Raw genomic sequence first — 22970 nt, forward strand, 5'->3', positions numbered from 1 at the left:
CGGCGGCCACGCGCCGGCCATCGCCCGGCCGTCGCCCTCTACAAAACCCTGGCGGCACCCTCCCGTCGCCGAACCCTAATGCCCTCTCCCTCCCTCGCGCCCCCATCTCCTCTCCCTCGATGAAATCGCCCAACCTGCCGCCTTGGCCATCGCCGTCGTCGCGGCCACTGGCCTCCCCTGGCCGGAGCTCATGTCTAGGAGGACGGCCTCCCCTGGCCGGAGCTCATGTCTAGGAGGACCTCCGGCGTCGTCTCTTCTCCATGTGCACCGGTTCGAGCTAGGACCGCTCCAAGCCTCGCCATCAAGCTCTTCTCCGCCGCGGACGTCACCATCTCGCCGTCGATTCGCCTAGCTCCGTCTAGTCTCCGGCCTCCCCGAGCTCACCGACGACACCACAGTGAGCTCCATCCTCGGATCCCCTTTTCTCCCCTTTGATTTGGACGTCGTAGGCCGCCATCATCGCCATGCCCGAACCCCCGCGCGTACACATACGTACATGCGTGCGGCTGCTGCTCCTGCACTATTGCTGCCGCCCGCTGTGGCTTGCTGCGCTGCGGCTGCTGTTGTTCCCCCGCCACTGCCGCCTGCGTCCGCGTGCCGCTGCCTCGGCTCCGCCGCTCCCCGCGCGCGTGTGGCCGCACCCCCACTCCTGTTGCTTGCTTCTGCTATGCCGCTGTTTTGCTTGCTGCTGTCGCCGCTCGTTGTTTTTGCTGATGCTCCTAAGCGTTGCTCCTGAGTGCTAGTCACTGCTGCTCCTGGATACTGCTACTTGCCGCTGCTGATTCCTACTACTGCCGCTGCTAGTTGCTGCTAATGGCCATCGCCATGGCCATGTCCAAGCACGTGTGGTGTGCGTGTGTATGCACATCCACCACCGGCCGGCCGTGCAGATTATCTTAGGGACTAATTACTAGTTAGTTTTACTACTAGCCAATGACAGTGGCCCCCACTATTAGCTAATCTAATTTAATTAAAGTCTAGTTAACCATAGACAATGGCACATGGGACCCATAGGAACTATTCATTGGTTGACCTAGTCAACAACTGATTGTTCTGTTGACTTTGACCTGGCCCCACATGTCATTGACTGTGGCTGGCAAACACTAGGTGACAAGTATAATTTTACTATTTTATTTTCGAAATAGTAATAAATCCAGAAATTCATAAAATCATTTAAAACTTTGAAAATAATATAAAATAATCCGTAACTCGGATGAAAAAACTTTGTACATGAAAGTTGCTCAGAAGGACGAGACAAATCCGAAAACGCAGTCCGTTCGTCCGCCACACATCCCTAGCATCGCAAACATGCAACCTTTCCCCTCCGGTTCATCTGTTTGATAAACGTTCAGAACCGGGAAAACTTTCCTGGATGTTTCCCCTTTCGCCAGTATCGCCTAGCGCTGTGTTAGAACACCTCTAGCCCCGTTTATTGTATTGTTATGCATATGTTTGCGTGTATTTACTGTTTCTTCCTCCTCTTCTCTTCGATAGACCCCGAGACCGATGTTGATGTCCCTGTGATCGACTACGTTAACGACGACCCTCCTTCTTGTCTGAGCAACCAGGCAAGCCCCCCCTTTGATCATCGCGATATTGCCCATTCCATTCTCTCATGCTTGAATTAGATTTTGCTATTGCTATTGTTTGCTCCTGTTCTGATGCATAGCCTGCTTTTGTAACCTGCTCATTGTACCTTACCTGCTTATCCTAAACTGCTTAGTATAGGTTAGTTACTGATCCATCAGTGACCCCCAGTACTTGTCCTTGTTGCCCCTACTTCATCATCGACGACTCGATCAGCGTGATCGACGACCAGAGCCCGACACCTCACATCACATCACGCCCCTTTTGTTGATCGACTCTGCAGAGCTACTATCGAGTGCCGAGGGTGATCCCTCATAACGCACTCCTAATGATAATTCTGTAGTGTAGCTATTCGGTCGTGGTCATCGAGGGTGATTTCCTCTTTCACCATTCCCGATACGGCTCTGTCGTTCAACACCTCAAGTGTGAACCTCGAGGGTGGTCCCTCTTACGTTCACCTTGATGATTACATTGAGTGGAATCCACCGGGGGTGATTCCTCGGGTTTTCCCCTTGATGTTTGGACACACGGTTACCTTGACTTTACTTGAGACCATTGTTGACGTCGGGTCGGCCCTGAGGGGTACCGGCGAGTTGATGTGAAAGTCGGGCGGGGCCGTAGAGCACCCGCGAGTTTTCCACATGGCACGGCCTGGCAATCTGGGCCCTTGTCGTAAGTCCATGAGACGGGGCGACGAAGTCACCTTATCGTGAGTCTCTGCTTGTTTCCGCGAGCCCCCAATGCACTAACAGGTTTGGGTATTTGTTCTGAGTTGGCCTCTGGCCTTTACGCACTAAACACCACGCGAGAAAAGATATGGGCCTAGACGTCGTGGTATCAGCCGAAGCTTTGTCAGACGTCCAGTTCAGTAGTGCGGCACGATCGGATCGTGCTGGCCATCCGAGGCGGTGCTGGTATCCACCCTGCTCGCAATGACCCGGAGTGTTGCGGGCAATGGGCCCAAGACCCCGGAGTGCTTAGGATGTAAACCGGCGGGGACCTCTCTGCTGAGCCTAGGTAGGGCTGCGACGTGTTAATCTTCCGAGGGCGGGCATTGACCCCAGAAAGGTGTGTCCGGCCAGAGTGATCGAGCGTGTTGGGTAACGTGGTGCACCCCTGTAGGAAAGATATATATTCGAATACCGTGTCCACAGTAATGGACGTTCAGACTTGTATCCGGATCTTATATAACTAGAAATGGATACTTGAGATATGTGATGGATACGTGTCTCCGAGATTACTTTCCTGCATGGATTCGGGGAAGGATCTCTGGGTGTTGATGTTACAACATGCTTGTTAAATATTATAAACTGCTATTCTTTACTCTTCTACGTGCTGCAAGATGCTTGGAGCTGCTTGAAGATGCTAGTCTTCGATAGGCTAGGCCTTCCCCTCTATTCTGGCATTCTGCAGTTCTGTCCACAGATACAAACCTTCCATTTGATACTAGTGCATACTGAGTATAGATCCGATGCTTGCGAGTACTTTGGATGAGTACTCACGGTTGCTTTGCTACCCCTTTTCCCCCTTCCTTCTTCTTTCCGGTTGATGCAACCAGATGGTCGATCCCTGGAGCCAGATGCCACTGCTGATGGATGCTACTACATGGAGACCGCCGACGACCAGGAGTAGTTAGGAGGTCCCAGGCAGGATGCCTTGCCTCTTCGATCGTTGTTGCTTTTGTGCAAGCCTTCTTAAGGCATGTTTGTTTAACTTATGTCTGTAATCAGATATTGTTGCTTCTGCTGACTCTTGTGCATCGAGCTTGTATTCGAGCCCTCGAGGCCCCTGACTTGTAATATAAAGCTTGTATTATTTTGATTTGTGTCTAGAGTTGTGTTGTGATACCTTCTCATGAGTCCCTGATCTTGATCGTACACATTTGCGTGTATGATTAATATACGATTGAATCGGGGGCGTCACAAGTTGGTATCAAAGCCGACTGCCTGTAGGATCCCCCTTTCTAACTCCTTGGCCGAAGTTGAGTGTAGTCTTTGAAAAAACTGATTTACTAATATGTCTGTGCGGCTTACGGGCCCACGTCGCCATTGGGTGGTATTAGGATTTTTTACTCCTGGACTATACTCTGGGACTCTGATCTCTCTTCTATTCAGGTTAAATGGTTCTGTTAACTCTAACTCTAGGTTCTCGTAAATACTTTCGACTATACTCTGGGACTCTGATCTCTCTTCTATTCAGGTTAAATGGTTCTGTTAACTCTAACTCTAGGTTCTCGTAAATACTTTCTTCCGGAGAGCCCCTCACTCCAGATGATTGCTTGGTGCACCAAAAGATTCTGAAGATACTCTCCGATGTTTTACCGAGACCCTTCTGCCCTTCGCCGTTACAATCCCTACCACCGATAAATCCTTATGCGTAACTACCTATGTTGTCGTTCATACCTTCATCCCTAGTTGCTCTTGTTATTACAAGATGTCCTGAAATATTCTTCGATGTTTTAAGAATTCTTTATGCTTACTGCCCTGCAGTTCCTTGCCGCATGAATATCCCTACGGATAATTACTCACTCTCGTCGAGTACCCATTCATCCCCCGTTATTCTTATGCTTCGTAAGATACTTTGTGATACAATCTGAGCTTTCGATGACCTCTGTCGCCTATTGCTCTAGAATGTCTTACCTGCCTACACTTCGGTTAAGTCCATATGCCTAGCAGTATCCATTGACGTCCTTTGTCATTACCATCTTGAGTCTTTCGATTTGATATGTCTATGTCGCAATCATCAGTTGATCCTTGTAGATTATCTTTCCGGCTCAGACATCTTCCCGAACATGAGCCGGTTCTCGGCCAATCAGATTGCCATCGTTTGTGCCCTAAGTCTATTCAACTTATCCATCCTTGATCAGAGCATTTGCTTCTGATCCCTTGATTTTGGAAATCATAATTCCGTTGCATTTGAGCCTTAAATTAGTCAGTTGTTTCTATAACCTGATCTCCTTACATCCTTTCCTCTTCTAGTTGAGTACCGTTGCTCACATCAGATCCCTCGTGGACCACCAGATTCTTTGTTGGGTTCTACCCGACAGTGTCCTTCATATTCAATAACCTTGTGAGCCTTCCCTCGGATACATAATGCCTTTGGTAAATTGTATCCCCCGCTCTTGTCAACCATACATTGCTTCCGGGCTTAGTTAATTACTCGTGAAGTTTGTGGTATATGTTCCTAAGAGGCGCCGGTGGGTTGAACCTACGCCTTCAATAATCGGTGTGAACCCGAAGATTATGTGGGTTATATCTACTGGTGTTTCTTGGATAAATTTCAATTCTACAACTTCGTCGAAGACAAGAAGTGAATGGAAGGTTGTGCATTAGAGAAGTGGGAGTCGACCTTGAACCTTTGTGTTCATGCCCATGGACCCGATGTGGAACTTATCATGGAAGCTTCTTGTGAAAATAATAATCCCTTGTGACAAGTTCTTTTGGCACCTATATTTGGTCCTTTGCAACCATGGTTCCGACCATATTGTTCTTCTTTGATCCCATTTCTCGGACAAGTTAAAGTACTTGTCTTCTTCAGATCGTTTCACTTGTTCAACCTCTACGCTGATATACCTTCGGGTATTATCCTCTGGTATCTCGAGAATATCACGGAACTACATAACTTCTTATGAGTTCTTGATCAACTATTATTTCTTGCTGATTCAAAATTTTCACTGGTTCAGAGTTGTTAGACACTCGAGAATACAGATAACAGTCTACGCTTTCCTTTCCATTGTTTTGTTTAATCTTTCTTGTAACCTATCTTATCTGCGCAGTGATAATTCCCTGCTTATGTAAACACCTCGGTGTACAACTCTGTCCGTAAGGCCTTGTTACTATTGCTGATGACATTGCGGTAGCCACCGATGGACGAGAACTTTGCCTATTGGTCCGCCTCGTCTTAACGAGCAGGAAAATGGTTCTCTTCGTCCCTCGCCTTTGGTACCAGCGTTGTTGTTGACATAACTGACAGGCTGTCCTTTGACCCGCCTTGCTATCATGACCGTGCAAATGTTATCACCCTTCCTGCTTTTCACCCACATGGTGGGCTCATAACCCATAGTTCCACATGATCGAAACCTGACTCTCCTATACATCCATGTTTTCAAAGTTATCCCTCGCGCTTGGCTTCATATGTAATTCACGAGCCGCCTTCCTTGTGATCTGTTCTGGTACCAGACGCAATACTTATTCTCATTGCTCTGAACCCTTTACACCCTCTGTTTCAGGCAACGAACGATTGCCTACCCGGTTGAAGCTTCTTGTTGCTCCTTCTTACCTTGCTCTCGATGACTTTCTTGAATTTCAACTCGAGAGATTTCTCTATGCCACGTTCATTGAAACATCCCCCAGGTACCTATCTTGTGTTGAGCTCCATCCTTCCCAAGTCTTTCCCCCTTACTCCACCCCTTAAATCTCGGGACGAGATTTCATGTAGCGGAGGAGAATTGTGACGCCCGGATAATTAAGTTACAGTAATCCTCTGCTAATGGTGCTTTGTCATCACATTACTGTTGCTAATCCTCGGTTGATCCAAATCACAATTCAAATTCAAATTTAAAACTTAAGTCAAAAATAAAAGTTCTTCAAATATCGAAACTAAAATGTGCGAAGTGTGGCAAATAATTATTGGATATTTATCATATATAAATCACACTTTTATAAAGTGTTTAAATGTCCCAAAATAATTAAAACAGTAGCTAAAGCAATTAATTAAATGCCTTTTATAATGTCGAAAATGTTAAACTATTTTATTTGAGAGCAGAACTTTTTGTAGTAGAGGTATAGATAGTAATACTAATTTATAAAGTACTTTTGTATTTTAACTAAGCTAAAATATTATGGAAATTAAATAAAACTGTGGATAGATAATAAACAGAGGTAGAGTAAATGAAAAACAAAATACCTAAACTACTGGACCTTTGGCCCATTAAGCAAAAAACTGGCCAGCCCACATACCCCCTCCTTCCTCCTCCTGTTCACGAGGGGGGATCGTGGCGGCCATCGCCCCGTCGGCGGCCACGCGCCGGCCATCGCCCGGCCGTCGCCCTCAACAAAACCCTGGCGCCCCCCTCCCGTCGCCGAACCCTAATCCCCTCTCCCTCCCTCGCGCCCCCATCTCCTCTCCCTCGATGAAATCGCCCGACCTGCCGCCTTGGCCATCGCCGTCGTCGCGGCCACTGGCCTTCCCCGGCCGGAGCTCATGTCTAGGAGGACCTCCAGCGTCGTCTCCTTCGCCACGTGTACCGGTTCGATCTAGGACCGCTCCAAGCCTCGCCATCAAGCTCTTCTCCGCCACGGACGTCACCATCTCGCTGTTGATTCGCCTAGCTCCGTCCAGTCTCCGGCCTCCCCGAGCTCACCGACGACACCACAGTGACTCCTCCCTCGGATCCCCTTTTCTCCCATTTGATTTGGACGTCGTAGGCCGCCATCACCGCCAAGCCCGAACCCCCACGCGTACACATACGTACATGCGTGCGGCTGCTGCTCCTGCACTGTTGCTGCCGCCCGCTGTGGCTTGCTGCGCTGCGGCTGCTGTTGTTCCCCCGACACTGCCGCCTGCGTCCGCACACCGCTGCCCCGGCTCCGCCGCTCCCCGCGCGTGTGGCCGCACCCCCACTCCTGTTGCTTGCTTCTGATATGCCGCTGTTTTGCTTGCTACTGTCGCCGCTCGTTTATTTTTGCTGATGCTCCTAAGCGTTGCTCATGAGTGCTAGTCACTCCTACTCCTGGATACTGCTACTTGCCGCTGCTGATTCCTACTACTGCCGCTGCTAGTTGCTGCTTGTTAGACTATGTATAGCTTCTGTACCTATGTACGTATATGGTACATATTGTAACACAACCATTATATATAATGAGATAAGCCACCCCTAGAGGGTTGTGCTGGTTCCCCAAAACTTATTGTCTTACATGGTATCACGCTAGGTTATGATCGCTCCCGCTTCTAAACCCTAATACCCGCAGCGCCGCCGCAGCCGCCGCCACCTTCACCGCCGCCGCCGCGCCACCGATCGTGCCGCCGCCATGTCGAGCGCCGCCACCACCGGTTCCACTGCTGCGGGCTTCCTCTCGGCCTCTCTTGCGGCTCTGCTCAACCTCCCGCTCGATGCCGTCTCTGTTCCGGCTCCGATCGGGACAAGGAGCATCGGCTCCGTCTTCTCCACGCCGCCGGCGCCCTCACTTGGGCGTGACCTCGTGGTCCACACCGCGGCGCCGCCGTCCGCTGCGGACTCCGCAGGCGTCGTCCCGCCGCTCCTGCCGCAAGCGGATCACACTGCCCCGCTGGCGGGGTTGGCGGCGTCCGCCCCGGCCGCGGGCCTTGCGGCGTCCGCACCGGCCGCGAGCTTTGCGGCGCCCGCCCTGGCTGCGGTCCCGCCTCCTCCCGCATCGGCTTCGGTGCCTCCGGCTGCCTCCATGGTGTTTGCACCCCAGGCAGCCTCCTCGATGGGATTGTCTTCGCCGCCGCCGTTTCACTTCGGTCATCTCATCACCATCAAGCTCTCCGCCGACAACTACATCTTCTGGCGTGCGCAGGTTCTCCCGTTCTTGGGGAGTCACTACCTGCTAGGCTACGTCGACGGATCGCTTCCCTGCCCACCCGCGCTGGTAGACAGCGTGCACGGTCCGGTCTACAATCCGGCCCATCGCGTCTGGACGGGGCAGGACCAGGCGAACCTCTCCTCCATCCAGGGGTCGCTCTCGCCGGCAGTTGCCGGCCTTGTTGTCTTCGCGAAGACGTCTCATGAGGCCTGGACCATCCTTGAGCGCACCTTTGCAGCGCAGTCCCAGGCTCGTGTCTCTGCACTCCGTCGTCAGCTTAGAGAGTGTCAGAAGCTTGACTCCACTGCCACTGAGTTCTACAACAAGGTGAAGGGCCTTGCCGACACATTGGCCTCCATTGGACAGCCCCTCACCGGCTCCGAGTTCAACTCGTTTATTGTCAATGGTCTTGATGAGGAGTATGATGCCTTAGTCGAGATCATCAACGAGCGGGGCAACTCGACACCCATGCTGGCACACGAGGTTTTCTCTCGGCTCCTTCTCACTGAGCAACGGGTCGAGACTCGCCGCACCAGGGGCACTGGCTCCCTCTCGGCCAACGCCGCCGCCAAGGGTGGCCGCTCTTCTTCATCACCCCGGTCTCCCTTGGGGCTGCCACCGTCGCCCGCCTCGGCCCCCCCACCTACTGCGACCTTACCGGGGGCTGGCGGTCCACGTGTGTGTCAGCTTTGTGGCCGCGATGGGCACTGGGCCTCCAAGTGTCATAAGCGCTTCCAGCGAAGCTTCCTTGGTCTTGGCAATGACGGCAAAGATACACGCAACAATGCCCGTCAGGTCGCCATGGCTGATCGTCCCGCGCCGCAGAAGCAACAGGGACACACTCAGTCCTACTCCATCGATCCACACTGGTACATGGACTCTGGGGCGACAGAGCATCTAACCAGCGAGATGGGGAAGCTTCACACTCGTGAACCCTATCATGGCTCCGACAAGATCCACACCGCCAATGGAGCAGGTATGCACATCTCTCATATTGGTCAAGCATCTCTTCTCACTAGACATGCCAATAGGAGTCTTCAGCTTCGCAATGTTCTTCGAGTTCCATCTGTGACCCGTAATCTTCTTTCAGTTCCTAAACTCACACGTGATAATAATGTGCTTTGTGAATTTCACCCTTTTGATCTTTTTATTAAGGATCAGGGCACGAGGGACATTCTTCTTAGTGGGCGGTTGTGCCAGGGCCTCTACCGTCTGGAGCATCCTGGTGTCGCTCGTGTTTTCAGTGGAGTTCGGGTCTCTCCGTCACAGTGACATGCTCGTCTTGGTCACCCGGCCACACCTATTGTCCGTCATATTTTGCGTCGTCATGAGCTTCCTAGTTTGTCTAGTCATAAAGATGTAGCAGTGTGTGATGCTTGTCAGCAGGGGAAGAGTCATCAACTTCCTTTTTCGGAGTCCAGTCATGAGGTGAAACATCCTTTAGAACTTGTGTTTTCAGATGTATGGGGTCCTGCTCAGACTTCTGTCAGTGGTCATAATTACTATATCAGTTTCGTTGATGCTTATAGTCGCTTTACCTGGCTTTACCTTATTAAACGCAAATCTGATGTGTTTGATATTTTTGTTCAGTTTCAAAAACATGTTGAACGTCTTCTCAAGCACAAAATTGTTCATGTCCAGTCAGACTAGGGGGGCGAGTATCGCAACCTCAACTCTTTCTTTCAGTCGCTTGGGATAGCTCATCATTTAGCATGTCCACATACACATCAGCAGAATGGTTCAGTCGAACGTAAGCATCGTCATATTGTTGAAGCTGGTCTTACTCTTTTGGCCCATGCATCTGTTCCGTTTCGGTTTTGGAGTGATGCTTTCACCACTGCATGCTTTCTCATCAACCGTACTCCTACTCGTGTTTTAAACATGAAGACTCCCATTGAGGTTCTCCTTAATGAACAACCTGATTATACCTTTCTCAAGGTATTTGGGTGTGCTTGCTGGCCGCATCTTCGTCCATATAACAAGCGCAAGCTTGAGTTTCGTTCTAAGAAGTGTGTTTTTCTTGGCTATAGCTCTCTTCATAAAGGTTACAAATGTCTTCATGTTCCCACTAATCGTGTCTATATATCTCGGGACGTCGTGTTTGATGAGCATGTTTTTCCCTTTGCCAACCTTCCTGTGTCCACTGTCGAACCACCATCCCTGCATTCATCCTCTGTTGCTTCTGACCAATTTGATGATGTTGCATACTCTCCTTTGCTGTTACCTAACCATGGTGCAGGAACCAGACGTGGAGCTTGTTTGGAGCTGTTGGAGGATTCACCATCATCATCGTCGTCTTCTGGTGGGCACATCGATCGCCCTATGTTGCATGGCATCGATTCGCGTGCCCATGCATGGTCACCCGACGAGCCCGTCGCGCCGAGCATCTCCACTGCTCGGTCCGTTTCGCCAGCGGCCGCCGAGTCGCCCGCGGCTCGGCCCGTCATGCCGTCTTCGCCTGCGGCTCGGCCCGTCACGCCGTCTTCGCCCGCGGCTCGGGTCCTCACGTCGCCTTCATCAGCAGATCGGCCCGCGACACCGGCCGCGCCACGGCCCACTATGCCGAGCTCGCCATCGGCCCGGTCTGTGATGCCGGAGTCGCCAGCTGCTTCGTCTGCTTTGCCGGTTTCGCCGGTGGGTCGGCCTTCTTCGCCAACCGAGTCCGAGGCTACCGTGACTGGCTCCTCGTCACCGACTGACTCGTCAACGTCGCCGTCCTCCAGCCCGTTGCAGGCTGCTCCGTCGACCTCGGTGGTTCCTGTGTCCCGACCACATACACGCAGTCGCAGTGGCATTTTCAAACCTAAGGAACGTAAGGATGGTACGGTTGCTTGGTTGGCTGCTTGTTTGGCTGCTGCTGTTGCGGATCCATCTTCTGAGCCTCGCTCATATCAGGCTGCCCTGCGCATTCCACATTGGCGAGAGGCTATGGAGCAGGAGTTTCATGCTCTTCTTCGTAACAAGACATGGACTCTCGTTCCTCCACCACCACGGGTAAATGTTATTGACTCAAAATGGGTATTCAAAGTGAAGAAGCATTCGGATGGATCTATTGAGCGTTACAAAGCGCGACTTGTTGCTCGCGGTTTTCGGCAGCGTCATGGTCTTGACTATGAGGACACCTTCAGTCCTGTCGTCAAGCCTACCACTATTCGGCTTCTTCTCTCCATTGCTGTTTCTCGTGGTTGGTCACTTCGTCAACTTGATGTGTAGAATGCTTTTCTACATGGATTTTTGGAGGAAGAGGTTTATATGAAACAGCCTCCTGGTTTCTCTGATCCTGATCGTCCTGACTATATCTGTCGTCTTTCCAAAGCACTATATGGTTTGAAGCAAGCTCCTTGTGCCTGGCATGCCCGCCTTGCCTCTGCCCTTCGTGCTCATGGGTTTGTGCCGTCTACTGCTGACACTTCGTTATTTCTTCTACAGAAGCCAGAAGTCACTATGTATCTTTTGGTATATGTCGATGATATTATCCTTGTCAGCTCTTCTCAGTATGCTGCTGATGCTCTTGTCTGCTCTCTTGGTGCTGATTTTGCGGTCAAAGATCTTGGGAAGCTTCACTACTTTCTTGGAGTTGAGGTCACTTCTCGTGCTACTGGTCTTGTCCTTACGCAAAAGAAGTACTCCTTGGAGTTGTTACAGAGAGCTGGCATGCTGAAGTGCAAACCGACCACCACACCCATGTCGTCTACCGACAAGATAACAGCTGTTGATGGTGAGCTTTTGTCTCCTGCGGATGCCACAGAGTACAGGAGCATTGTTGGTGGACTTCAGTACTTGACGATCATGAGACCATATATCTCTTATGCTGTTAACAGGGTTTGTCAGTATCTTCAGGCTCCCAGAGATACTCATTGGGCTGCTGTTAAACGCATTCTTCGTTATGTTCAGTTCACCCTGACATTTGGTATGCATATTCGGCCGACTTCCTCTCGGGTCCTTTCGGCCTTCTCTGATGCAGATTGGGCTGGTAGCCCAGATGACAGGCGATCCACGGGGGGTTATGCAGTATTCTTTGGCTCTAATTTGATCGCCTGGAGTGCTCGGAAACAGGCTACTGTGTCACGTAGCAGTACTGAAGCTGAGTACAAGGCTGTGGCTAATGCTACTGCAGAGATTATTTGGGTGCAGTCTTTGCTTCAGGAGTTGGGTTTGTCTCAACCACAGCCTCCTATTCTTTGGTGTGATAACATCGGTGCTACATACCTTTCTGCAAATCCAGTATTTCATGCCCGAATGAAACACATTGAAGTTGACTATCACTTTGTACGGGAATGTGTATCACAGAAGCAACTCCAGATCAAGTTTATCTCATCTAAGGATCAACTTGCAGACATCTTCACTAAGCCTTTACCACTGCCACAGTTTGAGGCTTGTAGGCGCAATCTTACCCTTCTCAGTTCTTTAGAAAGTGGCTAAGATTGAGGGAGGGTGTTAGACTATGTATAGCTTCTGTACCTATGTACGTATATGGTACATATTGTAACACAACCATTATATATAATGAGATAAGCCACCCCTAGAGGGTTGTGCTGGTTCCCCAAAACTTATTGTCTTACACTGCTAATGGCCATGGCCGTGGCCATGTCCAAGCACGTGTGGTGTGCGTGTGTATGCACATCCACCATCGGCCGACCGTGCAGATTATCTTAGGGACTAATTACTAGTTAGTTTTACTACTAGCCAGTGATAGTGGCCCCCACTATTAGCTAATCTAATTTAATTAAAGTCTAGTTAACCATACACAATGACACATGGGACCCATAGGAACTATTCATTGGTTGACCCAGTCAACAACTGACTGTACTGTCGACTTTGACCTGGCCCCACATGTCATTGACTGTGGCTGGCAAACACTAGGTGACAAGTATAATTTTACTGTTTTATTTTCGTAATATTAATAAATCCGGAAATTCATAAAATCATTTAAAAATTTGAAAATAATATAAAATAATCTGTAACTCGGATGAAAAAACTTTGTACATGAAAGTTGCTCAGAACGACGAGACGAATCCGAACAAGCGGTCCGTTTGTCCGCCACAAATCCCTAGCATAGCAAACACGCAACCTTTTCCCTCCGGTTCATCTGTTTGACAGACGTTCGGAACCGGGAAATCTTTCCCGGATGTTTTCCCCTTTCGCCAGTATCGCCTAGCGCTGCGTTAGAACACCTCTAGCCCCGCTTATTGTCTTGTTATGCATATGTTTGCGTGTATTTACTGTTTCTTCCCCCTCTTCTCTCCGATAGACCCGGAGACCGATGTTGATGTCCCTGTGATCGACTACATCAACGACGACCCTCCTTGTCTGAGCAACCAGGCAAGCCCCCCCTTTGATCATCGCGATATCGCCCATTCCATTCTCTCATGCTTGCGTTAGATTTTGCTATTGTTATTGTTTTCTCCTATTCTGATGCATAGCCTGCTTTTGTAACCTGCTCATTGTACCTTACCTGCTTATCCTGAACTGCTTAGTATAGGTTGGTTAGTGATCCATCAGTGACCCCCAGTACTTGTCCTTGTTGCCCCTGCTTCATCATCGACGACTCAATCAGCGTGATCGACGACCAAAGCCCGACACCTCACATCACATCACGCCCCTTTTGTTGATCGACTCTGCAGAGCTACTATCGAGTGCCGAGGGTGATCCCTCATAATGCACTCCTGATGATAATTCTATAGTGTAGCTATTCGGTCATGGTCATCGAGGGTGATTTCCTCTTTCACCATTCCCGATACCCCTCTGTCGTTCAACACCTCAAGTGTGAACCTCGATGGTGGTCCCTCTTATGTTCACCTTGATGATTACATTGAGTGGAATCCACCGGGGGTGATTCCTCGGGTTTTCCCCTTGATGTTTGGACACACGGTTACCTTGACTTTACTTGAGACCATTGTTGAAGTCGGGTCGGCCCTGAGGGGTACCCGCGAGTTGATGTGAAAGTCGGGCGAGCCCGTAGAGCACCCACGAGTTTTCACATGGCACGGCCGGGCAATTTGGGCCCTTGCCGTAAGTCCATGAGACGGGGCGATGGGGTCACCTTAGTCTCTGCTCATTTCCGCGAGCCCCCAATGCACTAACAGGTTTGGGTAGTTGTTATGAGTTGTCCTCTGGCCTTTACGCACTAACCACCACGCGAGAATAGATATGGGCCTCGACGTCGTGGTATCAGCCGAAGCTTTGTCAGACGTCCAGTTCAGCAGTGCGGCACGGTTGGATCATGCTGGCCATCCAAGGCGGTGCTGGTATCCACCCTGCTCGCAACGACCCGGAGTGCTGCGGGCGATGGGCCCAAGACCCCGGAGTGCTTAGGATGTAGACTGGCGGGGACCTCTCTGCTGAGCATAGGTAGGGCTGCGACGTGTTGATCTTCCAAGGGCGGGCATTGACCCTAGAAAGGTGTGTCCGACCAGAGTGATCGAGCGTGTTGGGTAACGTGGTGCACCCCTGCAGGGAAGATATATATTCAGATACCGTGTCAATGGCAATGGACGTTCAGACTTGTATCCGGATCTTATATAACTAGAAATGGATACTTGAGATATGTGATGGATATGTGTCTCCGAGATTACTTTCCCGCAGGGAGTCAGGGAAGGATCTCTGGGCATTGATGTTACAACATGCTTGTTAAATATTATAAACTGCTATTCTTTACTCTTCTACATGCTGCAAGATGCTTGGAGCTGCTTGAAGATGCTAGTCTTCGATAGGCTAGGCCTTCACCTCTATTCTGGCATTCTGCAGTTCAGTCCACAGATATAAACCTTCCATTTGATACCAGTGCATACTTAGTATAGATCTGATGCTTGCGAGTACTTTGGATGAGTACTCACGGTTGCTTTGCTACCCCTTTTCCCCCTTCCTTCTTCTTTTTGGTTGATGCAACCAGATGGTTGATCCTTGGAGCCAGATGCCACCGCTGATGGATGCTATTACATGGAGACCGCCGACGACCAGGAGTAGTTAGGAGGTCCCAGGCAGGAGGCCTTGCCTCTTCGATCGTTGTTGCTTTTGTGCTAGCCTTCTTAAGGCATCCTTGTTTAACTTATGTCTGTAATCAGATATTGTTGCTTCTGCTGACTCTTGTGCATCGAGCTTGTATTCAAGCCCTTGAGGCCCCTGGCTTGTAATATAAAGCTTGTATTATTTTGATTTGTGTCTAGAGTTGTGTTGTGATATCTTCCCGTGAGTCCCTGATCTTGATCGTATTTGCGTGTATGATTAGTGTATGATTGAATCGGGGGCGTCACATGTACACCCCTATTTCTAAAGTTATTCCTCATGCTTGGCTTCGTATGTAGATCATGAGCCACCTTCCTAGAGATGATCTATTCTGGTTTCAGCCGCCATACTTATTCCGTTGCTCTGAACCCCCTTCACACTCTACTTCAGGCATCGAATGATTGCTTAACCATTTGAAACTTTCGTACCCTTTTATAATGATATCGATGTGTTTCATGAAATAACCTCGAGAGATACTTTATGCTTCTTCCCCTGAGTTAACCGTCTGATGCTCAATCTTGTTAAAACCCGTCCTTATAGAGTTTTCCCCGCTTATTCTTTCGTAAGTACGATGAAGATCCTGAAGGAAGGACGACAACTTCTTCATGATGCATTGAAGCAGAGAAATGAAGACATCAACGAGAGGGATCAACTTCTTCGAGAATAGAAACCAAGGACAAGAAGATTTTGTGACTTGAACTTTCCCCCTTACTCCACCTCTTAAATCTCGGGAAGAGATTTATTATAGTGGAGGAGATTTGTAACACCCCCAGTGTCATGCTACAGTGACCTCACACTAACGGTGCCATGTCATCAAGTTTAACAAAGCCAAATTGCCACTTGATAAAAATCAAAGCCATTTTCAAATCTAAAATAAAATCAAATAAATTATTTCTTCAAACTGTAAACTTAAAATGTTCACATTATTCCATAAATTCCCGTGATCACTGTCATGTTGAACCCAACAATATTTGACGCACCAAATAATCCCTAGGAATTTATAAAGTGGTCCAACAAATAATAAAATAGCCTTTTCAAAATAAACAAATATTTAAATATTTCCAAATGTCTTAAAAAATCGTGCAACTCTGGTATGTAACAAAGTATTTATGTACAAAAGTTGACCTAAAACTAAAATGAAATGATAGCAAAATAAAATACAAAACAGTGCCTGAAAAAAAGAAACATGAAAAAAGCAAACTAGCACTGTGCCACGACCCAGCCGTGGCAACAATGCCAGGCGGGCCCATCCAACCCATGCCCCACCGCCCCCACCTCTCTATAGAGAGGCAAGGGAGGTGGCAGCAATCCACCAGCCAAACCATCACCGTGGCGGCCATCCCCGGCCACCCCGAGCAGATAAGGACCCCCCACGATGCTCTCTCTCTTCCTAGTGAACACTAGCCCCCACCCTCTCCTACTCCGTCCTGACAGTCGGGCGGGAAGTGACCTTGCCGCTGCCAATCACGTGGCCACCGGCCACCCCGAGCTGTGCCAGGACATCCAGGCGCCCCGCTGATGTCGTCTCCTTCGTCTCCGCCCTCGAGCTCGTCGCCAGGCTATCACCAAGCTAACAATCAACCTCTTCTTCCTCCGCCACAGCTGTCGGTGTCAAAACCAAAAGATCTCGGGTAGGGGGTCCCAAACTGTGCATCTAAGGATCAAAGGTAATAGGAGGCAGGGGACACGATGTTTACCCAAGTTTGGGCCCTCTTAATGGAGGTAATACCCTACTTCCTGCTTGATTGACTTTGATGAGTATAGGGGTTACAAGAGTTGATCTACCTCGAGATCGTAATAGCTAAACCCTAGATGTCTAGCCTGTATGACTGTGATTGCCTCTACGGACTAAACCCTCCGGTTTATATGGACACCATAGGGGACTAGGGTCGTACAAAGTCAGTTTACAGATGAAGGAAACTGCACATCCGGACGCCAAGCTTTTCATCCACGCAAAGGAGAGTCCCATCCGGATATGGGGGAAGGTCTTCTGCCTTGTATCTTCATGGCCCATCAGCCCGGCCCATATCACATAGTCCAGCTCCTTGAGGACCCCAGAATCCAGGACTCCCTCTGTAGCCCCCGAACTTGCCTTCAATGACGAAGTTATATCCGGCTTCATGTCTTCGGCTTTGCAAGGCGGGTTCTCCATTGTACTTCGTATAGCTCGGCTTTTACATTAAATACCACACCCTTCCGCTTCTGTGTCGCCGTCGCCTCGACCTCCACGTGTCCAACGAATACGAAGGGCCTAGGAATTTGTGCAAGTAACCCCTTATCCGTATGGGGAAGGTGTCTATTTAAAGAGATTGATCTCAGATACCATTCCTCACCAAGCGAAAAATCGTTAGAGCTTGCCATAGGAATTCATCCAAACATGGCTGGGGCTCCTAGTTCTTGCTCGCCCTCTCGGACCTCAAAAAGGCAATTGGGAGAGCTGCTCAATATCCCATGCCCAATTGACCAAGCTTCAGATGCAGGGATATCTCCCACCCTCGGATCTAGTCCCCGTTCGGGAGGGATTAACTTCCATCAACGGTGAAACCCTGACGGAGAACTTCCCCAATCCCACTAAAGGGGAACGGGTGTGCTTTGTTTCTTTCCTGCTGAGGGGCGTGGGACTTCCGATTCATCCTTTCCGCAGAGGTCTTCTGGAGTATTATGGCCTCCAACTGCACAATCTCACGCTGGGCTCCATCCTGCACATTGCAGGGCTTCGTTGCTTTTTGCTAGCTGTTCCTAGGCTGCAAGGTCCATTTCGATTTGTTGCGGAAATATTTCTACCTCGTCCCCCGCTCCCAAGAGGGATCCATATTCGAGGTGGGCGGCGCCGAAGTATGGAGCATAGCCGAAACCGGATACTAGTCCGACACTCTGAAGAAGGCATACGAAGAGTGGCCCTCGGAGTGGTTCTACATTGAAGACGTTGTTCTCCCGTACCCAATCCGGCAAGGTCTTCCCGAATTTTCCACTGCTCCTTTAAAGAAGCGCGCCATCTGGCGTCTCCAAAGCTATGAAGAAGAAGACCGTGCATAGATTAAGAGGCTAGTGAGCAAGATCAGGATACTCGCCCACTCCGGATTGTCCATAGTTGAGGTAATGGCGATTTCAATAATGCGTTGCGTCCAACCACTTCAATTCAGAAGGCTTCCCATGTGGAATTACAACGGGGAGGACGACACATCACGTTGTGGGCACAAGGGTCCGGACAGTTTTACCGCTTTGGGCACCATGTTGGCTGATCTTTTCAAAGGGGAGAAGGAAGACTTCACTCGCCATAAATGCCGAGAAGGTTTCTCCATGTATAACCCTATTGATTGGGTAAGTTTTCAATCATAGGCCTCACTCAATATTTTTTTCTTTAATTAAGCTTAGTCGAATTTTAATACGGCTACCCTTAACAGGAATGGCGAAAGGTCGTCGCGGGGATCTACAGCTCCGCTACACAACCAGAGAACCATAATCGAGACCTAGATCCCAGATTTGAAGAGGATCCGTATATATTTATAGAATTGAAGGAAGGAGTCTTTCATCAGACAAGCTACGACGGCACAGAAGTGGCCATTATAGCCGATTACCCCGGCCTTCTCCCCTCCTCCCATGTAAGTACCCAAGAGACACCCTCTCAAAGAGAGTTTTCCTCTTGCGACTCACCTGCCGCACTGTATCGTGCTCCCAAGGGGCGACGCTCATCCCATCGTACTGCGGCAAAGGCGTCTTCTGGGAAGACGACACTCGCACAGGGCGCGTCTTTGAAAATAAAGGCAAACGATGATACTACCAGGCCCTCTCCTTCGGCAAAGACGTATAATTCTTTAACACGCACTCAATGGATAGATCGGACGGTGATGTTTTCTGCTGTGCTATATCGCAGGAGGAGCGTTCGCTGGACTGTATCCGGACACCTAGCTGGCCATGCGCAGACTAATCCGGCCCCGGACCCTGCCACAAGGACTGAAGGGGGTGCGGGAGCGATGTTGGATTGTCATCTCCCATAGGATTCGGATAATGTATCCGCCATAAACTCTGAAGTTGAGAGTGCGATGAATCACCGGCGGCGGAGAGCGGCTATGCATGACCCAAATTTCACCGAAGAGGCATTCAACGCTTTTAGCTCAACAGATGCTTATATCCAATCTGCCCGGAATGGACTTGCTGCAGCCACTCACCATCTTTCAAAGGATATGCGGGTAAGTACTTTTTGTGCGAATTTAATAAGCATATACCAGTAGCCCCCGAGTCTTGAAGCAGTTGGCCCAACTGATTTAAGAGTCGTTACATTCTCAGGTACTAACGGAGAGAAATAACACATTATCCAAGGATCTAGAAGAATGCCGAACTAAGCTAACTATTGCCACAACCGAACTGGAAAATTTAAAGAAATCCAAGAAGGCACCTGATGGTAAGTACAACAGTAGCCCGGAAATAAGATTCCGTGCCTACAATAATGTTGCTTAACTATGCATCTTTTCGTTGGTAGGGTCAACAGATCAACTGGAGGAGAGGCTAAGGGTTGCTCAAGTGGGAAAACAACATGCTGAAGGGCAAGAAGCCGCTGTTCAACCTGTATTGACACAGACCATCAATGAGAAGAACAAACTATAGGATGCAAATATCAAGCAAGCCGAAGAACTGAAGGATTTAAGAGCCAAACTATCGGATGCTTTGAAGGAGAACATGAAGCTGAAATGCAGCATATTCAGTATGCTCTTTAACCTGACATTCACACGGTCTCCTGTTTGAAAATTTTATAAGTTTGTTTCTGTAGGTGTGCTGACCTGACATCCCGAGGGAGAAGTGTCTGGATTCCAAGGCGACCTGCTACAAGAGCTATCCAAAGTGCATGAGCGAGCTCGAAAAGCATTGAGGAATATGGCTAAGGCTTTATGGCCATCTGATCCACCTTCAGGAAGTATGGAGGAGCTCGTGAATTTATTCAAGGGAGCTCGTCGCCGTTTTGAGCTATGGAAGATATCAACATGTCGGGAAGGCGCATGAGAGGCCTAGGCCATGGTGAAAACGTGGTACACTATACTTGATCCGAATCATATGGCACGGGTTGGACCTTGGGGACCAGATAGACAAGAAATTCCTGTTAGCTTAGTGTACGACCAAGTAAAAATAGCCGCTAAGTTTTCTCAACAGGATTGTAAACTAGACAACCTGCTAGAGGGTCTAGAGGAGGAAGAAGTTTTTGAGTCCAAGTAGCAATGTACTTTTATCAACAAACTTTCCTCCAGATGAATTGTAAAATGATTGACATGGCAGAATTTCTGCTTCGACCTCTAGAACCCGTGGTTTGGAGTGTTTCCGGATATTATACCATCGGTAAACACAAAGGTATGTTTGAAAAACAGGCAGTCCGGTCATAGTTGCTTAAACAGACAAGTTGTATTCGGGGAGTTATGTTATATTACATTTGATCGTAAGAAACATCTTCTAGAGAGAATAGTTCCGTTAAGGGTTCCTCTCCCTGGGCCAGCATGTGTTTTTGTGCATGCATAAGCTGTGATGCTAAAAATCACAGTACACATTATAATCTGGGGGCGTATATTGTAGCGAGGGTAGTTCATCTTTTGTCTGCCGACCAATTATTCCCTTAAGAACGCTAGCTTTCGGCTTCACCCGTCCGAGGTACAGGTCCGGATAACCCGGCTGTAACAATCGCAAAGGTGCTCCCTTTATGCCCTAGCCGAACAAGCGGGAACATAGGGCATAAGCACAGGAGCCAGGCAACCCAGCTTGGCAAAAACTTAATTCATAAAGGTGCATATAATGGCAAAGAGAAGACACATATGAGTAGACAACACATATATACGGTGAGCTTGACGCTCGAAAAATAATAATCATAATAAGCATCTGTGAAAAGAAGCTCCCAGGTATTATGGGGTATGTACATTTAATGATGTATGCCCCTCAAGTGTGCGGTTCATCCGAATACTGGCTAGAAGTCGTACGAAAATGAAAACGAGAAACAAAAGGTATAAGTGTGAACTTAGGCGTAGAATCTTCGGAGCCGAGCATCGTTCCATGGGTTTGGTTCCAGACGATTATCCAAAGCGTTGCGAAGGCGATAGGCTCCTCTAGTGAGAACTTCATCTATAATGAAGGGACCCTCCCATTTGGGCTTGAGCTTTTCCTTTTTCTTCTCTGGTAGGCATAGAACGAGTTCACCGACATTATAAGTCTTTGCCTGTACTTCCCTGCTATTGATATCGCCGAGCTTGTTGTTGGTAAAATGCGGAATGAGCCTTCACGACATCGCGCTCCTCCTCCAAGCCATTCAGATCGTCCCGCCAATCGATCTCGGCCTCTCTCTCTTCATACATGCACACTCAAGGTGAGTCATGAATAATGTCACAAGGTAAAACTGCCTCCGCGTCATACACCATGAAAAAAAAGGTGTATATCTGTGATTGGGCGTGGTCCGGAGCCCCTAGAGTACATAATCGAGCTCTTCAACCCAGTGCTTGTCTGATTCTCACAGAGATGGCACTAGTCTGGGTTTGATGCCGCTCATTATCAAGCCGTTGGCCCGTTTGACCTGACCGTTTGTCTGAGGGTGATATACGGAGGCGTAATCGAGCTTGATTTCCAAATTAGCGCACCAGGTTTTCACCTCATCGGCCGTAAAATTAGAACTGCTGTCAGTAATGATACTGTGTGGGACACCATACCGGTGTACGACACCAGATATGAAGTCTATAACCAGTCTGGCTTCGGCCGTTTTGACTGGTTTGACTTCTATCCACTTAGTGAACTTGTCGGCCATAACTAGTAAATATTTCTTCTTATGGCTTCCCCCTTTAAAGGGTCCGACCATGTCTAGCCCCCGGACCGCAAAAGGCCAAGTAATGGGAATTATGCGTAAGGCACTGGGCGGCATATGGCTTTGATTGGCGAAAAGCTGGCATCCAACACAGCGCTGTACGAGATCCTATGCGTCTTCTCGGGCTGTGGGCCAAAAGAAACCCGTATAGAAGGCCATACTTACAAGGGCCCGGTCTGCGACGTGATGGCCACCAAGACCGGCGTGTATTTCGGCCAAGATCTGTCGTCCCTCTTCTTCGGAGATACATCTTTGAAGTACTCTGGTGGTACTTTTCTTGTATAGTTCCCCTTCATGAATTTTGTAAGCCTTCGAGCGTCGAACAAGACGACGGGCCTCGGTCTGATCAGTAGGGAGCTCGTTCCTAGTAAGATAGGCGAGGAAAGGTCCAGTCCATGGGGCAATTACAGCCATGATTTCGTGGGCCGATAGTGTTATTTCGATGCCCGAACCCCCGATGATATCAGAACTGTGTTCTGAATCTGGGGGTATGATCGGCCCCGGAATGGTGTTGCCGCTATCGTCCTGCCACACTATGGATGGCTTGAAGAGCCTCTCCACAAAGGTGTTAGGTGGGACGGGGTCGCGTTTGGCGCCCATGCAGGCGAGAATGTCCGCGGCTTGATTACTCTCTCGAGCCACATGATGAAACTCGAGCCCCTCAAACCGAGCTGATATTTTGAGTACGGTGTTGCGGTAAGCCGCCATCTTCGAATCTTTTGCGTCGAAGTTTCCGTTTATCTGAGATATTGCAAGATTTGAATCCCCGGGCACTTCAAAGCGTTGTATGCCCATGGAGACGGCCATCCGGAGACCATGCAATAGGGCCGCGTATTCAGCTGCATTGTTAGAGTTTGTATACAGTCATTAGAACACATAATGGACTATGTCTCCTATGGGGGATGTCAAGACGACACCAGCCCCCAGTCCGGCTAGCATTTTAGAGCCGTCAAAGTGCATCACCCAGTTGGAATATGTGTCGTACTCTTTAGGGAGTTCGGCCT

Source organism: Triticum dicoccoides, chromosome 6B, assembly GCF_002162155.2.
Source record: "Triticum dicoccoides isolate Atlit2015 ecotype Zavitan chromosome 6B, WEW_v2.0, whole genome shotgun sequence".
Classification (NCBI taxonomy): Eukaryota; Viridiplantae; Streptophyta; class Magnoliopsida; order Poales; family Poaceae; genus Triticum; species Triticum dicoccoides.